This window comes from Equus przewalskii, chromosome 2, assembly GCF_037783145.1.
Source record: "Equus przewalskii isolate Varuska chromosome 2, EquPr2, whole genome shotgun sequence".
Lineage (NCBI taxonomy): Eukaryota > Metazoa > Chordata > Mammalia > Perissodactyla > Equidae > Equus > Equus przewalskii.
The window spans coordinates 85,681,945-85,697,972 of NC_091832.1; the positions used below are offsets into that span (position 1 = coordinate 85,681,945).

Here is a 16,028-nt window from a genome sequence, read left to right on the forward strand (position 1 = left end):
GCCCTGACTCCCCAGTAACCCAGCTCCACTCCATGCCTGCCTCCGGAGTAGCCAGGAGCACCTCTGACAGTGACAGCCAGTGGCTGCTCTGAGCTCTGAGACTCAGGGGCTGCTGCTCCAAGAACCCCTCAGAGAAGGAAAGGAATGCGGGGGCAGGGCAGGTAGGAGATGTGCTTCATGGGGCTTGGCTTGTGGAGTTTCATGATGATGGATGAGGCAAAGAAGGTATTAGTAATGCAGCTTCTCCTCTTTGATGACACAAATCTCCCCCCTGGTGGGCAAGAGAGCCGAGTAGAGCTCTGTTTCTGTTTAGGAACTAAAATCTGCAACTCCTGGTCTCAAGCATGACATAAAGCTGCTCCTTTGTGAGTGGCCGTGAGGCAGTAACTAAGATTATTTCATTGATTTAGCAAGTACTTACTTGATGCTTACTGTGTGCCATATACCGTTCTAGATAATGGGAATATCATACTGTTTAGGAACTATTCTAGGTGCTGGGGGTATAACACTGTTCAGGTAACTCTTCTAGATCGTAGAGCTAACAGAGCTGACAGTTTACAGAGCTAGGTGTTTTTTATCTTGTCCCCCTCTCCCCACAAAGCATACAATTAGCATGGGCCTAGTATATATAATAGGTAGACTTGATTTGGGCTGGGCAGGTCTAATTTCTACACAAACTGCTTCATTTTGCTATTTGCCTATGTAGGGGAGGAAGACATTTCCTCTACCCACTCTGGGCCCTTCTGGCTGGACAATGAATTAAATTCACATGAGACAGAATAACAGGAGAAAATTAAACAAAGCTTTATAACATGTATACATAGGAGAGACCCAGAAAAACTGAGTAACTCATCAAAATGGCAGAAGTTCTCAGCTTAAATACCATCCTCAGTTAAAGACAAAGGAGGATGTTGGGGATGGGGGAGTCAGTTATGGGAGCTTACCAGAAAAGAGCAGTAAACAAGAGTCAGGTTATTATGCAGATTTAAGTCCTTGCCTTCTGCATTGATAAGGTCATCCCCCCTTCTTCCTGGTACAGAGAGGGAGACGCCTTTACAGATGGAGATTTCCTTTACAAATGTAAATATCTCTTAACAAAGGGAAAGTAAATTCTGCTTTTCAGAGTTTCTCTCATGTCTGAAGTTTTTAAAAGTAACCAGCCCAAAATAATCCTCATGCCAAAAAGACGTATCTTGGAGTGGCCAATTCCAGTCCCCCATGCCTATTAAATGTAAGCCACTCTGTCTCTTAAAATGCATCACACAAGTGTTTTGCTTGTAGAACTAATTTCAAAGGTAGGTCATGGTACCCCAAGGAATACCTCTGACTGTCTACTCTTCCTGGCCCTTTCCTAACACGAGGGGGTGACAACTGTTTCCCAGACATCTTCCTCTTTCAGACTGTTTGGGTAGGCTGGAATCGTTACTCCCGCCAGCACAGTTGTGCAGTCAGGGTCACTTAGACAATTCATCAATTGCACTTCATGGTGTGGAGAGGTCATAGGAAATTGCCTTGGCTGAAACCACAAAAATGACAAATGTGGATCTTTTTTTCTTTTTTAATTTATTTTTTATTGCCATAGCATGGGTTTATAACATTATATAAATTTCAGGTGTACATCATCTTTCGATTTCTGTGTTGACTATATCATGTTCACCACCCAAAGACTAATTACAATCCACCAACACCACACACATGTGCCTAATTGACCTTTTTGCCCTCCTCCTTCCCTCCTTCCCCTTGTCTTTTTTTGTTTTATTTTGTTTTTGCCAAGGGAAATGTAAGGACTGGGTTCCTCCAGACCATGAGGCTTTTCCTCCTCGTTTGAAAGTGGGGTCAGGGATAATGAGGACCGTGTCTACTGAAGCAGAACAGCAGAGCTCCTCATATGGTGGACTTTCCCCTCTCAGCACCTGCTGTGCTGCTATGGCCTCTGTTCTCCCTGCCTGAATGGTCAAGTTCTAGAATGGCTGGAGAATCTAGAACCACAAACATCAGCTCCAAGACCTGGGCAGTGGCATGGATGGGTCTTTTCTCAGATGCCAAAAACAGTTCCTGCTTTGAATGTGTGGATCACAAGAGACTCTCAGGCTGGTGAGCTTATCTTGCATGTTTTGGTCTCAGTGCTTTAATCTGTAATTGTTATTTCAGAAATCTTGGCTATATGAGCACACTAAGAATGATACAAAGTTGGAGCCCATTTTTCTTGACAAGTAACAAAACTATGTGAGGATATTTAAATTTTGATTATTATTCTTTCCTCTGAATAGTAGGAGGCTCCTCATTCTGGGCCCTATGTGACTCAGCTGATTAGTTCTAAAGAAACTGTGCTGCAGGAAAGCTACTCAAACACGTTGAGCAAATGACCTTTTGTAGCTGGCGATCATGAGTATGCGAGCAGATTAAATAAACGGTACTCACAGTTCAACATTAAGGTGGATCTTACTGAACTCCATGGATAGGGGAGTGTGACTTTGTAAAAAATCAGATTTATTTAGGCTGAATTTGGGCAAAATTAGGAAAGAGGTAAAGTTTACCTTTTCTCCTTTCGTGTGTCTTTAACTTGTGTTGGCTAAATAAAGTTTAGGGGTGTGTGTGCATATCTGTGTAAATGTGTGTGTGTGAGTCTGTGTGTGTCTGCCAGTGGGCCCAGTCCCAGTCTTCCAAAAATGATAATAATTCAGCTTTTGCCTTCAGTGTATCATTGGTTAAGCGGGTCAAAGTCCTCAGCTAAGAAAGGTCCTGTGTGTCATGGGCGCTGTAGTTTTGTATAGGAAATGTGTCTACGTTTTCCCTCATTTAGGCCATGTCTTTTTAATAATCCTCAACTCTCATCTGTTGTAGTTTATTTTAGTGAGTCTTCACTCAGAATTTCTTTCCTAAATGGTAGCCAACAGGACTACTAACCCTTTCTAAAAAGAGAATATTCAAATAGTGCCTAAGGGAAAATCTGGACCAGGGTACGAGGTCAAAGCCGAAATAGCTCTGTGTATGTTGAACCCTCAAGAAAATCTGTTGACTGATTAGAGGTGACCATTATATAACTGGCAAGCGTGGAGAACGAGGAAGCCACAGTGCTTTCTGAAACTGTAAGAAAAGTTTCAATCCAGACAAATTATGATTAATTTAAAAATATTGCTAAAACTCCTAGGCAAATTATAGCAATGTTTCAAAAATGACTCTATAATTACCTGTATGTCTGTATCTATTTGTTTCCCTATGATGGGTATGCTAAAAATTGGCACTCCTCAAAGTGTCTTCCATCTGCAGGATGCTCAGGGCAAAATAGTTCCCTAGTACCTAGGTTTGGGAATCGCTGCCTGCTTACTGTATGTCTCTCTCACTGAGAGATTCAAAGGACTCTCTTAGAGAATTCTGAGAAGTTCTGCAGTAAGCAGACCTATTAAATTTTATTCAGTCCAATGTTTCCCAAATTTACTTGACTCCAACCCTTCCTTTTTCAACAAGACCTGCTTTGCATTCTTCTTTTTGACAAATGCAAGAAAATAGACAAATTCGTTTTAATGGGGAGTTAAATTTTACCAAAATCAACACATAAAAAGAAATTTTAAACATAAAATTTTAAAAGAAGCCTCAACAGGTCAATAATTATAGAATAAATTTTTTAACTTATCAAAAAATTTCTTGTAGATTTCTAGGTTGCATGTTTTTGTGGTTAATTTGTGGGAATCTTTAAGGAGCTCATATTCTTATGTATTAAAATAATAAATCATTTTGGAGCATATAAAATGATGGACAACATCCTTACTATAAATATCTGGAAAAGATCTTTTCCATATTCTCCCTTCTCCTCAGCCAAAGAAAATCTCAGAACAGGGGCCGGCTCCGTGGCTGAGTGGTTAAGTTTGCACGCTCCACTGCGGCAGCCCAGTGTTCGGATCCTGGGCGCCGACACGGCACCACTCGTCAGGCCACGTTGAGGTGGCGTCCCACATCCCACAACTGGAAGGACCTGCAACTAAGATATACAACTATGTACCAGGGGTGGTGGGGCGGGGGGGAGGTGGGGGGGCGTTTGGGAAATAAAGCAGGAAAAAAAAAAAAAAAGATTGGCAACAGTTGTTAGCCCAGGTGCCAATCCTTAAAAAAAAAGAAAATCTCAGAACAATTGTTAGGAATGTATGTGCAAAAAAATCTTAAACAGTAATAGTAAATCATATTCCTTGGGATATTTAAAAAAATTCCAACATAATTAACTAGTGTTATCCAGGAATGTAAAGGCAATTTATTTATTAGGATATCTATTAACATAATTAATATGTAATTTCAAAAGGTTAATAATGATAAACCATACGAACATTGAGAAAGATTTTAAAAGCCCATGATAAAATGTTTCTGTTTCTATATAAAGCTATCTGTGAAATAGGACTGGAAGAATAATTCTTTAACAAGATAATTAGTCCTCACCTCAAATCAACTGCCAACATTTTATTTAATGGTGAAAAATTTAGCCATTCCCTTTAACATCAAAAATGGGATAAGGATGTCTGTTATTACCCCTAACATCTATATTGCAGACCAATACAAGATACGAAGCAGAAACAAGAGGTCTTTCAATAAAAAAGCTAATAGAAGCACAAAATTATTATTTTCAGATGATATAAATTAATCTAGAAAACCAAAGGAAATCATCCAAAAAAAATTGCAATAGCTCAGATAACTGGCTAGTATACAAGAAATGTGGGAACAAATACCAATAGAGTTTTCTACCAAGTACCTAAATACCCTATTTGCTGAGACTAAAGAGCTCACTAACAATACAACATTAACAACAAAATAAGATAAATCCTATATAAAGAAAACTTTCAACATTTACTGAGTACTTTTCCCTTCCATAAATAGTGACTTGAACAAATGAAGATATAATCCGTTCTCAAAGAGTTCTCAAAATTAATTCTCAAAGAGATTAATTAAAATAAACATATGAGTTCTTCCCTGTTAAACTAATAATGAATGCTAATTAAAAACTGTGTTGTTTTAATTTGAAAAAAACTGTAACATTAATTTAGAAAACTAAACAGATGAAGAAAAGCAAAAATATTTTGAAGAAGAAAAGTAATGGCTGAGAGGATTTTACTCCACCAGAATGGATAAGCAGATGAATGGAAAAATACGTCAGTTTTAAAAAATTGTACATTGCAGAACAGTAGTGTCATTACAGGAAGTTATTAGGTTAAGTACAGGAAGTTATTAGGGTCAGACAAATAAAACTATTTTAAACAGGTTTTCAAAATCTATACAACATTACTTAACCTTTATTTTGCTCACAGAAATTAGGAATCTCCAAAAGGGAGGTTTAATATGCCACATTCTCACACTCATTTCACCATGAAACTTTTTTATTTTTTTTCTTTACCGGAGCATTGTTGGAACCATTATTCCTGAAACATCCTTTGCAAAAGGCTGGCAAAAATAATCTAGAAACAGAAAATATTTGCTAAATAAGAAAGCTTTTCTTCCCCACTGCACATTCTATAGGTTTATCTCCTTACCGAGCGCTCCCTATAACCTCTATCTATATTCTTCTCAGTCTAAAATGACAACTTTCTCTATCTCATAATTTCTGCTATTAGTAGAATGCCCAACTTACCCTCGACGCTACTGTTTCGTCATGCTGGGAGATATTTAAATCATATTATTTTTGATTATTAGCTGTACTCACATAACATACGTAAATAGCATTGGAATGTAATTGCACAAGAGATGATCTTAACCTGCACACAAATATATATATAACCTAAATATATATATATATATACATATATAGGTTATATAACCTACATATATAGGTTTTATATATATATATACAAAACCTACATATATATATGGCGTATATATATGTATATATATAACCTATATATGTATAGGGCAAGTTCACAAGCTGGGCCTGGGCAAAGGTTAATTCATTCTAAATAGGCATGGTTAATTAGGAAGTTCCTGAGAACATGGTTTGTCAGGAGAGTCCAATAAGGCTGTGAGTTTTGGGATCCTCTAACTGTGGGTCCACGCATATAGATGCCTGGAGAGTATAAAATTAATATGAAGGTTGGGCCAAAATTATTAGTTTACTTATTTGTTGTTGTTTGTCAAATTTAATTTAGACTGTAAAATAATACCTAAGGCTAATGGAGTCAGTTTTCTAATTTGGGTGCCATATTGGGCTATTCTTAGCATAAGTAAGAGATCCTCCCTGACCCCATTCCCTAGCCGCCCATCGCGTCCCCATAGATGTAGCTTTTTGACAACTGGTCAATACCTTTTTCTCCTCCGATATATTGTCAATGTTCACTCTTGCAATTTAATCCCTTCCTGCCTTTTATAACTTCTTTCTTCTCCCTTCTTTCCTCCTTTCGTCTCAACTCTGATCAAATCTTCCCAGGCTGGCTTCTTTCTTACAGGCACTATTTCTTTGTCCCATAAGCAGGGTCACTGCTGAGGAGCACAGCTGGCCCTTTCCCTCGGTCCTCCCCGGGGCTGCCTCAGAGTCACACATCTTTGGTTTAACATATCTCTGAGCTGAAAGTGGTCTGAGAGAATTTCTTGCATACTCTATGGATTTAAAAGCCATACCATACAGCAGAGTTTACTGCCTATTCTGCATGTTGATTATCACGTCCAATAAGTGTCAAGCAGCTGACTAAATGGTTCTCATTGGCATAACTCAACCTTTCTCCATTTGTGCAGAGCTTTACTCTATCTTTAAACGGTGCAGTTAAGTCAGCAGTTCAACTGACTGGACCCGTGTTTTATGCAAATTTAAAAATTGGTTCCAGCTCCTAGATAGCATACTTCCTCTGCAAACCTTACACAACTTAGAGTAACATTGAGGGGGAAAGTCCAGTCCACCACACCAAATGGCAAGTGTTGATCTACTCAAGACCTTAATTGTAGAGGAGAGACATTTTTCCCCAATGGAAATTTATTCATTTGATTTAGGAAAAAACGTTTCAAAGGAAGTAGGAGGATATATAATAGATATTCTTTTGGTAACAATACTATATTTCATCTGCTTTATACCAAATATGGCAAAACATTTCAAGACTTAAAAATCAGATAGCATATATTTTAAATTATACCTTTTCATAGGCTGTCGCAACCTACATAAGCCTTTTATTATAAAAACTGTATACATAGTTGAATTTCATTCTATTTTAGGATGTGAAAGTGTTTGCACATTTTGCATTGTAAATGAAAGGCAGAATTTCAGGGCAATTCCTTAAAAACAAATATATATTCAGTGATTAGATTGGTAAAAGTGTTATAGCATTCTAAGTGAAAATATAAATTTTTATGAGTTAGCCAAAGGAAAAGCTTCAGTGGAATGAAAAACTATATCGCGAAAAGTTTGCATTTCTCCTTATACCTGAAGTGGTGCTTAACAGCCAGCCCCTTATGAGATTTGCTGTTTATTCCTGGTACCCACATGACATCAGGGGTGCCTGAGATTGGTGGCCTTGAAATATGCTGGCAGAGTTAAGAATACTGACAAGACCAGGAACTGTAACTTTATTAATTCATAAACCACACACTCAGGGAAGAGCACACATTCATTTTCATTTTGTAATTCAAGCAGAAAAGAAAAAATTACTCCTGAATCTCACATATTTATGAATAGAAAAATAATGTGTTGTTTCAAGATCAGAAGAAAAAAATGGTAAGATAAAAAAAGGATCAAAAGAATTTTTAACAAGTTTGGAAATTGATCGACACAGAATCAGCATCCTTTGTACAAGCAACTACATCATTTAAAGGTGAACTCATTAGTAAAACTAACAAATTATGAAGCTCCTACAGTATTGTAGCCTTTATTGAAATCTTTATTGTACATTATATTGCAAAATTGTTAAGTTTGGTGTATTGTCATATATTTTTTTTAAATAATGGACTTCTGAAAATAAATACGTGCTGCTAAAATTACTGAAAAATAAATACAGCAAAACATGCTGCTAAAATTAATGCAAATTCAGCATCCTTGGAAAAAGGAAAAGCCTATGATACCCACATAGGTTAATATCAGAGAAAAATAATGAATTTTTTTTCCATTCTCATTTGGGAAGAGAAATTACCCTTTCTCTATTCTAGAAGGAAAATGACATTCAAGTTTTGTGACTGTTGAATTTCAAAGCAGCTTGTTTTATAGTGAGCTTCATATGAAAATAGGGCTAGAAATTATGTTAGTTTTAAGAAATGACTACACCTATATTTTAAAAAAGAAAAGAAAAACTTCGACGGAAAAAATTAAATTCAGTAATGCCCTACTCATTCTTTTTTGAGCTACACAAAAGTAAAACCAAATGAACAGTTTTACTTTTTAACTGGTTATTATTTAGACACGTTCATGATAACATAAAGAAAAGGTAAAATATAGAAACTGGTAGTGCATCTGTGACTAAATAGTGAATGTTTTTAAATAACAAGAATAAATACATTTCTACAAACACGAAACACTAATCAGGGGTTTAACATAAAGTGTACTGAAATAAAACTATATAGAGAAAACTTGAAGGCAAAGTGCTGATACACACACATACACATCAAATTTCTAAACAAAATCTGATGGTGAATACAATGAAAAGAAGGAGTTCTTCTTTAAAGTTAACGTTTTGTGAATCGATTTTCTGATCGCGTTAAAAATAATAAAAATGCCCTTCGTATTCTTAGGTTACATCAATACCTAATAAAGTGTGTAAAAAATTAAGAGAATTGAAAAAAATGGCATTTGCCAGACGGTAAATGTAGTCCAAAGAGCTGGTTCTGTCGTGACTGAAGCCAGGCTTTCTTTAAAACCATGGTGCTTACAAAGTGCGAAGCTAGAACCTTGCATGTTTGTTATTAATGATGAAGTGGTTGCTATAGACCTGCAATTCCCAAAACGTTTTCAGACTAAAGTCTTTTTCAAGATGGCAAAGACACTGTGGGTGGCCCAGTCTATCTGCTCCTGGAAGATGGATATCAGATAAAATTAATCTCTCCTCAGAATTATTGAAAAGACTAGTTTTATATCTTATGAGATACCCATGAGCTCACTGAATTTTATTCATCTCAGCTAAATCGGTTATTTGTAATAGTGATACAGACTAAACAGTTATAAACATTAAGATTAAATAAATGATAAATCATGAGTTTGTAGACATGTTGAAGCCCTTTCTTGTCTATGTTAAAAGTATTTCAGAGCCGTTCTCTTCCTTCTCTGAAAAATTCGTTCCTAAATCTATTAGGTGGGGAAGAACAAAGCAGGCATCCTAGATATGTGAGTGTCAGGAGGGGTGGCAGTGGCCAAGAGCTCCCACAGGGTGAAGATAGTCCACAGTAGGGCATTGGGTGTCAGAGCCCTAGCAGGGTGAAGAGGGCATCCCTGCAAACGGAAGGGGTGGCTTGGGTGTGGAGTCAGAGCCCATTAGAGTAAGGAGGGCATCCAATGCAGAGGAAGAAGGGGAAGCTGGCATAGAGTGTCAGATCTTGAGCAGGGTAAGACAAGAGTCCACGTGGAGGGGTGGCCCAGTGGGAGGAGTTGGAGCCCAAGCAGGATAAGAAGAGCATCTCCGAGGAGCACTCGCCTGGTGCAGGGTGGCAGAACTCAAGCAGGGAGAAGAAGGTGTCCATGTTGGGAGTGGCCTGGTGTGGGGTGTGGGAGACCAAGTGGGATGGAGAAGGGAGACATGGTGAGGGATATCAGAGCCCAAGTAAGATGAGGAGGGCATCCCCACAGAGAGGTGATATGAGGTGTGAGAGTCCCAGTGGGGTGAGGGGCTGTCCACGTGGATGCGCAGCTCAGAATGCAGAATCAGAGCTGTGACAGAAAAAAGGTAGCCACACAGAGGAAGACTCAAGGCAGGTTACATCCAATGGGATTGATCAATTAAATAAATATAACGGAGACAACTTTCTCACTTTTGGAGAAGAGAGTTACAAATAAAAAAAGGGATGAAACTAGAATAAACACTGCTGTGTTGGATTGGACTTAGAAGTATCCATGTGAACTCATGGTCTGTGATACATATCTAGATAAATAGGTAGATGGATAGATGTAGCAATAATTAAAGGCGTAAACATATGCATATGGAAGTGATTTGGATATGTATCTACATACATATATTTCTTAGCTCTTTCTACTGAGAGGGGCTTAGAGCAGTGACACCCCAATAACAATGAGCACATTCAGGACTCAGATCGTGACTTTTATTTTTAAAGATTGGCACCTGAGCTAATATCTGTTGCCAATCTTCTTCTTTTTTCTTCTTCTTCTTCTCCCCAAAGCCTCCAGGACATAGGTGTATATTCTAGTTGTAGATCCTTCTGGTTGTGCTATGTGGGACACCACCTCAGCATGGCTTGATGAGCTGTGCCACATCCTGGCCCGGGACCCAAGCTGGTGAAACCCTGGTCTGCTGAAGTGAAGGGTGCAAACTTAACCACTCGACCAACAGGGCCAGCCCCAGATCTTGACTTTTAAATATGATTTTCCATGCAAAGGAGCCAAGGCTCCTTGAAGAAACCACAAATTCCAGGGATGGGGCAGGGAAAATACAAGTCAGGACATCTTGTGCCAAAAAAGGAAGGAAGTGCTAAAAAGATGTTGGGGACATGTCAAAAGGAAACAGAAGCCAGCTTGAATGGGCTCTCTGGCCAAGCTTGGGACAATTTGAGCATAAAAATAATGATGGTAATGGATTAAAACTCATTGAATAAAATTGGAAATCCACTTAGATATAAATAAATTTATGAAGAAATTGAAAATTTGGACAAGATCAGGACATTTACATAGTTTCAAAGTATCTCCCTACAAAATAATTATTCATTTCTAAGGGGAAAGGAGGAACTTTACATTGGAGAAGCCTTGCAGACATCATTTCACCCAAGAGAGCAAAGTAAACATCATCAGCGATGGGCAAATAAAAATCACTCGCCATCTGAAAGAATTAAGTGAGTAGAACATGTTGTCACTTCTGAATTATTCTTGCCAGAAATGCAAAATCTGAATCTAATCAAGAGGAAATATTAAATGAAACCAAACTAAGGGACATACTACAAAGTAACTGGACTGTACTTTTCTGAAGCATCAGGACACTCAGGGAAAGACTGAGAATCTGTTCCAGACTGAGGGGGACTAAGGGACATGACAACCGAATGTGTGATTCTGGACTGAATTTTTTGTTATAAAGGATATTGCTGTGCAACTGTGCAAAACTTAAATGGAGTCTGAGAATTAGGTGGTAGGAACACTGTTAATTTCTTGATTTGACGGATGTATTGTGATTATATAGGAGAAGGTTCTTGTTTGTAGGAAATACACACTAAAGAATCTATGGGTTGGGAGGCATCCATTCATCAACTTACTCTCAAATGGTTAAGAAACAAATAAAATGTGCTGTGACCATCCAATTTTCCTGTAAGTTTGTGATCATTTAGAGAAATACATAGGATTTTCTAAAAATTGAAGACAGATCAGAATCCTCCAGCCACCAGAGGTGGCAGCTGTTCCTCAGCTCTCTTGATTCTTCTAGGAACTACATTCTTGTCGGAAACCTCTCCACAAGGAGTTGAGGAGCCGAGGAGCCTCTTTACAAGAGCCAGCCTTTCTGTAGTCTTGGCTCTTAGAGACACTGAGACAGTCCAAGGAGGAGAGAGTTTCTCCATCCTTCAGAAATTAGCACTTGGTCAGAAGTCCAGACCCTAACTGACAGCTGCCGCCCCACGACTCCTGCCCTTCCTAACAGGTGAGGCTTGGGGATCAAATAATCCTTTGTCTAGTCGACTCACTTTGACTGGGCTCTCTAGTAATCAAAACTGAATCCAGTCTGTAACCAAAGCTTCTGAGCAGCTTAAAGTGTCTCCAATTCCAAGAAGAAAACTGTCATTAATTTTTTGGAACCCAAGGCCAGCTGAACCCACCATGCCTCACATCTCTGATGTCCCTGATCAACACTCAAAACATAAGACTCTCTAGTTATTTCTTTTCTCAGGCACTGCTCCTTGAGTCAACTTCAAACTATTCCCCACCATCTCAGACTTTCATCTGTGATTCGTGGAACCCTCCTCTGTAGTTAACCAACATCATTACATCCTCAACCCATCTCTGTTGATTACATCCCCCCCAGGCTCAGATGCTGGCTGCTCCTGAGGAAATCGCTTCCCCTGAAGCTCTCTCAGATAGAGTCAGGTTATTTGTCCACACTTCACTTTCCTCAGGGTAGGAAGTGAACTCAGCATGCCGCTCTTTGGCTTTTTCCAAACTACTACTCATCTATCCTCACATAAAAACAACCGCCCCTTCGGGGCTTAGGCCATCTGACTGTGTCGTCTTTTATCGCTCTTCACTGACCTTACTTCCAATGTAATTTTGCCCTTATTTATTCAAGACATTAGCAGCTACTTGTGGTCTTTCTCTCCACCCTGAGTTCTGGCACTCCCACTTGCACGTCTGTGTAGATGACCCACCAACACCTTGGCTCTCAGTTCCATAACAATCTCAACTCCAGTGACCTTCTCCTCCATGGCCTCTTTAGCTGCTCACCCTCATGTTGACAACTGAATCTTGTCCTCTCCTAGAATCACTCTCCATCTCTGAAAATTTAAAATCACTTATACCACTCCTCCACATCAACCTCCTTCAATGGTTCATAAATGATGTCCCCCACTATAGGTGACTTTCTATGTCATAGATATATTTAGTTTCTTGCCTTTTTTGTTATATCCATCAATCTTCTCCATCCCAATTTTATTCCTCTCCAGCTTTGCTTCCATGCTTTATCCCTTTGGGCCATACTTTTGTGAGTATCCTCACTCTTTTGCCCTTTTGTTCTTCCTCCATACCTGGCCTGGCAATACTTTAAAGCTAAGTCATTCTAAACGTCTGCTCTCTAGACACCTACACCTGGACTATTGAGCTCTGCTGGAGCATTCACACAATTGACCAGACTCATGCCACTAGAAATGTGTAGTTTTGATCTCAACCAAACACCCAACATTAACCAGAGACACTTTTTCATGTACTCAGTCATCCAATGTGGCTATTTGGTTTTCCATACTCTTCTCAAACTCCTTACCCTACCTTCTCTCCTATCACTCTTAGCAACCAGTCTTTCCAGTATATCTTAGAGAAAACAGAAGGAAGAGAGAGTTTCCTCAATTCCTGCCACCAAATTGAAAACTTGGCTGTCATCCACATCAGCCATTTCCTCTTTCCTCCTGTTCCAATGGAAGATGTGTCTCTCCTCCAATGCTGCTTCCTCACTCTGCACCCTGGATCACATCCCTTCTTATGTCCTCAGGGACTGCTTTACTGACTGTCCCCTCTCTTCTGTATCTCCAATCTTTTATGTGGATTTGTTAACAGCAATGTTTAACATGCTTGGTTTTCTCCCTTCCTGCCAAAAAGTCTCTCCCTTGGCCTGTGACACCACTGTTCTGACCACCTTCAACATATCTGTGGCCTACTATAATCCATGTTTTCCTAAGATCTATTTTTTAGTCTGTAGTCAGTGTTAGTGTTCTGAAACAGAAGTCTATTTTTGTGCATCCCCTGCTTAAAAACCTCCAAAGGCTCCCATTGCCCTCGGGATAAAATTCAAAATACTTAGTTTGGCTTATGAGATCCTTTACAACTTCTGTCTCGCTTCTCTCCTTAGAAACCTGAGCACTGTCCACATCTTCTACCCCCTCATCACACCTCCAGCCCCCTCCCCTCCTCAGCCCTTCATCTATATACATGGTCACATACTTGTAATTTCTGGAATATATCTCTCATCTCTGGGATTTTGAAAATACGTCTAGTTCTGATTAGAGCATTCTTCCCTATGTTCTTTACTTGGATAAATTCTTGTTATTTATATTTCAGTTTTGATGTTTCCCTTGAAAAATTTTCCTGACACCCCAAGACTTTGTTCAGTAATGTGCCCCCATAGTTCTTAGAGCTGATCCTTTGTCTGGTCTTTAACACACTCTTGGGGTTCCCTGTTCACTTGTAATCAGTGGGATGTCAAGGCCTCAGGGTAACATCAGTTGTGCCTTGCTTGTCTCTCTCATCCTATTGCCTGGGTCAGTACCTTGCACTTTGTGGATGCAGTCAGTAAACATTTGTTGAACGAATGAGTGGATCCTTGTCAAAAACATTATATAGTACTGGCAAAGAAATTTTCTGTTTCTTTCTTTCTTTCTTTCTTTCCTTTCCTTCCTTTCTTCCTTTTTTTCTTTCCTTCTTTCCTTATTCCTTCCTTTTGTTCTTTCCTCCTTTCTTTCCCTCTTACTTTTTGTAAGGAAGATTGGCCCTGAGCTAATATCTGTGCCAATCTTCCTCCATTTTATGTGGGATGCTGCCACAGCATGGCTTGACAAGTGGTGCTAGGTCCATGCTCAGGATCCGAACCTGTGAACCCCATGCCACCAAAGCAGAGCATGCAAACTTAACCATCATGTTGCTGGGCCAGCCCCAAGAAATTTTAAAGTTAAGAAAGATTTTCAAGTTAAAAAAAAATTTAACACATGTTCAGGAAACTGAATGATTCAAATGCAGCTAAAATGCATCAAAGTTGGTGGGCAGGGGCTTCCTATTTATTATGATAGTAATGGTAATTAAGGGAAACCATCTCATTTTGGGTGGGATGTTGTGGAGACAATGAGGATGGAGAATTGGGAGAAGACGTTGCTTAGAGACTATTTTAAAGTCCTACATAGAAGTTTCTTTCCTTGTCTTTAGGAATTAAAACACCTCTTCAAAAAAGGGATAAAATTAGTTCTACTTTAGCAGCATTCACTGAACTGCGTGGAGTGATAACTGGAAAGAAAAAGAAGTACTTAATCTTTTCGGAAGGGATTTAGGGTCTTAACATGCTCATATTTCTCCCGTCTTACCAAACAGTCCCTCCCTTGACCTGACACCACTGCTCCAGTCATTGTCTACTTGTATTTGGGTTACTATAGTCCACTTTTCCCTGAAATCTACCTTTACATCCACAGTGCCTGGTGCAGTACCTAGCATAAAGTATTGCCCAATAAATACTTGTTAAATAAACAAACGAAAAAGAGTAATGTCCTCTTCAATCCAGGTCTATAATTTTTCTTTTCATGTTATTCTTCAACAGGAATTAAAATTGTTTTCCTTATCATATTGGAAAGGAAAATGATTTTCCTTTTGTGAGACTTTGGGAATAGCTAGATGCTTATCATTATTATCACCTTGTACTTTTGCACATTTCTATATGGTCAATGGTAGTACAATACCTTTATGAGAAGCTCTTTGCTGGGTATTAATATTAGCAGATTCAGATTCTACTTTGTCTGCCTACATGGAAGCATAAAGCTCAGAAAAACAGTGTCGCCTATAGGCTCTGTTGTTTATGAAATTGGGACCAGTTGACTTCCTTGCTTTTTCCCTTATCAATAAATTTGCCATTATCTGCATTCTCCCAGAAGGAACCTTACCATGATCTTTACCTTTTCTCTTCACAAAACATATGTTGGTGTGTTTGCTCCCCGGGCTTCTTTCCCCTTGTCTTCCTATCCCATTGACTGGTCATGAGAGCCAAACTGCCTAAGACTGAAACAAGCCCAGCTCCCAGGGCTGCTGACCACAAGCAGGTCACAGCCCCGGGGACATCTTCTCCGCAGTGCTCAAACCTCACATTCCATTCTGGTCATGCTTTCCCTTGTTAATCCTGGCTCCACATGAAACCCGACATAGAAGCCAGAGATTTGTTAAGCACTTTTCCAGCGACCAACTTTGGCTCCAATGTTTGATTGCAGATGTAATTTTCACCCTATGTATATGAGTCATCTAAGTTGGCTGTTTGCTGAGAAGTGAGGGCACTGTGTCACTTTACTTAACAGTATTCGTAAACTCCTTATAAAGTCATGACTATCTAGCAGAAAACCCCAGTAATTTACTTTAAAACATTAAGCAAAATTTACTTATTCTCTGCTTAAGGAAATTTCTTCTCAGGAGATTGCTTTGGAAAACAGTAGCTTAAACTACACTGAACACGTCAAAGACACAGACAGCCGCCTAGAGA

The 16,028-nt window shown here is 39.1% G+C and overlaps 1 long non-coding RNA gene across 5 annotated transcripts in view; it reads left to right on the forward strand.

Moving 5' to 3' along the window:
• LOC139082066 (uncharacterized) overlaps positions 1-16,028 on the forward strand; it is a 217,722-nt gene that overhangs the window by 59,562 nt on the left and 142,132 nt on the right. For 2 of the 5 annotated variants that reach the window (XR_011537770.1, XR_011537769.1), the window contains exon 1: positions 1,973-2,094. The exons of 1 other annotated variant lie outside the window; for it this stretch is intronic. This is a non-coding gene — a long non-coding RNA (uncharacterized lncRNA). Of the gene's footprint in view, positions 1-1,972; positions 2,095-10,827; positions 10,945-16,028 lie in introns of those variants that run through there. 2 more of the 5 variants (XR_011537773.1, XR_011537771.1) reach the window with 2 other exon arrangements.